The sequence below is a fragment of the Urocitellus parryii genome, chromosome 8 (assembly GCF_045843805.1).
Source record: "Urocitellus parryii isolate mUroPar1 chromosome 8, mUroPar1.hap1, whole genome shotgun sequence".
Classification (NCBI taxonomy): Eukaryota; Metazoa; Chordata; class Mammalia; order Rodentia; family Sciuridae; genus Urocitellus; species Urocitellus parryii.
The window spans coordinates 90,355,093-90,358,440 of record NC_135538.1 but is presented as its reverse complement, the minus strand read 5'-3'; the positions used below and the strand labels follow the sequence as shown (position 1 = coordinate 90,358,440).

The 3,348-nt window shown below is 30.1% G+C and overlaps 1 pseudogene; it reads left to right on the top strand.

The window, feature by feature from the left end:
* Window positions 1-1,274: 1,274 nt before the first annotated feature.
* LOC113188502 (mitochondrial import inner membrane translocase subunit TIM14-like) lies at window positions 1,275-2,459 on the top strand (annotated as a pseudogene).
* Window positions 2,460-3,348: the final 889 nt, after the last annotated feature.

The window sequence follows — 3,348 nt, the reverse complement described above, 5'->3', positions numbered from 1 at the left end:
TCCTTGATGGGAAGAAACAGGAAACCACCTTGAAGCAATAACTCTGTGCTATGACACACTTCTCAGTTTGCCAAGAACAATCCTATTTTACACTTGAATTTTGTCTTTATAACCTTCACTCTATTCATATAATCCAAAGAATGATTAAGGTAGAGTAGGAGAATTCTTACAATCTATAAAGCAAGTTAGGCAGGGAATGATTTTGACTCAATGATGATAACTTGGATCAAAAGTTGTGGATGGATTAGATATATATGTGTTATAAAACTCTATTGTTTTAATCCTTGATTTGTTGCCTATTCATTTAAAGATTTTAAGTAAAATTTGATATTTAGAAATTCTAAAAACTGAACATTTCAATACTTTGTTTCAGGTTCTAAAGGCAATTAGAAAGAAATGAAGTATGTAGGAATGAATGCATAAATTTAGAACTACAGGAATCTCACTTCAATTATCTATGAGAAGATGTACCACAAAGGAAGGAGAGATTATTTCTAGCCATGGAGGACAACAAAAGTTCACACAGTAGCGAACTCTGGATCTCAGATTTGAGAAAAGTGATGATCATTTGCACACTAGGATAATATTTCTTGAGGTTTGACTCCTAAACACTGATGAATGAATGAAATTTCCCTTCATAAATTGCTTTCAACATCTTCTGTGAAACTTAATGTGCATTTAAAGAAATCTTACAAATAAAACATTGAAAATTTAGACTATATATTTTTTTCTTCAAAAATGTTTGTGAATACAACCTGAATACAAATTAAATAAAATTACAAAGTTAGGTTGTGGGGGTTGTGTACGTGCATGTGCAGTTTTGGTTAACAATTTAAAAAACTATCATACAAAATCGTACTTATAAACTTTATATTTGGTCAGCTTTTAGTTCTGTCTTAAATGACAGTTTTTGTTCTGGTGGTTACATATGATTTAATTTCAAACTGCTTTTTAAGACCCAGAGAGGAGAAAAAATGATAATACTAACACACTATGTCCTAAAGACTCTTCTTTAACAAATATGAGCAAAATTCTGGTCTTCTCTTAAATAGATTTGTTAGTCCTGTTTTAGATTTTGGTTAATAGTGAACCAATGTGTCTGTTTTACATTGATTTTACAATATAGGAGGGAGTCATTAATGGTAATTATTGTGTTCCTCAGCTTAGTAAGAAAACTGGAAGGATCTCAATCAACCTATGGTCAAACTTCATTTAAAATTACCAGAAATATAATGATAAGCTGTTTTATAGTCTTGCTATATAGTCATTCCAGCATGAACATAAAAGGTAGAAAACATGAAAATGAAAATCCATTCAATAAATTATGTTTTTTTTAATTGTATGGCAACACATTAAGAATTTTTAAAAACTGAAAGTAAAAACATGATATACAAAGGTTAATATCATTTCTTCAATTAAAGACAGTGCATGTATATTGTATGTATATTTACCATGAAAGAAAAACAAACAAATCTGAATGTTAGCTGATGATAATACTAAAATATTTAAGGGAAATATACTGATTCCTGTGATTTATTTAAAATGGCATCCAGAAATAAAATAGATTGGTGTATGGGTTGGGTGAAGGATTTATGGACTGATTTGTGCCACAACAATATAAAAAGATGTCAATAGAAAAATCCACATGGTGGGTCAACATTATTCATTGTAAAAGAATTTTATCTTTGATAAGTTTGAATTTTTCATAATAAAATATTTTAAAAATGTAAGTAATGATCTTTAATTATTATTATTATTATTATTATTATTATTATTATTATTCTAGGGATTGAACTCAAAAGAAACATGAATAAAAAAATGAAAGAAAAATGTAAATAAAATTTAAAAATAAAATGTCAAAAAAGCAAAACATGTTTTACCTTAACTTTGATTAAAATTTTAATATTTTTCAAAAAAGTAATTGACACAGAAGTACTTATTCATATTTTTATAAGTATCAGAATGAAAATACAAAACATGAACAAATATTGAGCCAAAAAATTGTTGAAATTATTTTGGCATATTTAATATAATTGAACTTTATAATCCTACTGAAAGCAATTGATGTAGGCTGCTTCATTTTGGGGTAAAGGCATATGGTGGTGGCCGTGTCTTCTGGACTGGGATGAACTATGTTCCTTGTGGAAGTAGGCAAGCCGAGCCTGAGCCATATCCAGTATGGTGGTAGCTGTTGGACTAACCATTGCTGCTGCAGGATTTACAGGCCATTATGTTTTACAAGCCATGAAGTATATGGAGACTCAAGTAAAACAAGTTTTTCAAAGTCTAACAAAATCTGCCATCAGTGGTGGCTATTACAGAGTCCTACAGCCAATAAAGGAAAAATAAGAGATACTCATCAATGAATTATGCTTTTAAATCACCCAGATATAGGAGGATGCCTTTTTACAGCAGCCAAAATCAATGAAGCTGAAGATTTACTCGGAAGGTCAAATTAAAAAATGAAGTAAATGTATGATGAATTTTAAGCTCATATTAGTTTATGTACATGATTAACAATTTTTTAATAATAAAGTCCACAGCAATCCAATTTTTTGAAAAAATATTGAGCACAAGACAAAATACAAGCCTTGATATAATTTTAAATTTGAGGAATAAATCAGATGATAGTGTTTAATGTTCAATAGTTAAAGACAGATGCACATAATTTGAGTAGAAACATTGCTTACTCTCATTCTCTTTAGTGGAGAATGCATTTTTGACATACATAAATGACATGTAAATTCATTTTTCTAGTTGTAAAAGATGTAGAATTATATCAGTTGTATAATCATATATGCACATAGGGTAATCATGTATGATTTATTCTACTAAACAGGAAGAGGGAATAAGGAAATTGAATGTTTGTAAGATAAGCACCTTATTTATTCAACCTTTATTTTTTTAATTTCACTATTTTGAAAAATAAAATAAAAATAAAGATTTATAAATCCAAAACTAATGTTATGTCTTAGATGTGGTGTCCCCCAAAAGCTTGTGTGTTAGAAAATTGCAAGAAGGTTTGAAGGCAAATTGATTGGATTGCAGTCTGAGCCTAATCACTGAATTAGTCCCTGATGATATTAACTGAGTTGTAGCTAGAGGCAGGCTGGAGGAAGTAGTTCACTGGGAGTGAGGCTGTGAGGTATATATTTTGTATATGGAGAGTGGAGTCTCTGATTTCTGATCACCATGTGATCTGTTTCCATATGCCACACTCTTCTGCCCTATTGTTCCTGCCTCACCTCAAGCCTGGAGAAATGGAGCTAAACTTCTATGGAGCAAGATCTCTGAAACTATGAACCCTCAAATAAATGTTTCCTCTTTCAAAATTGTTTCAATCATGTC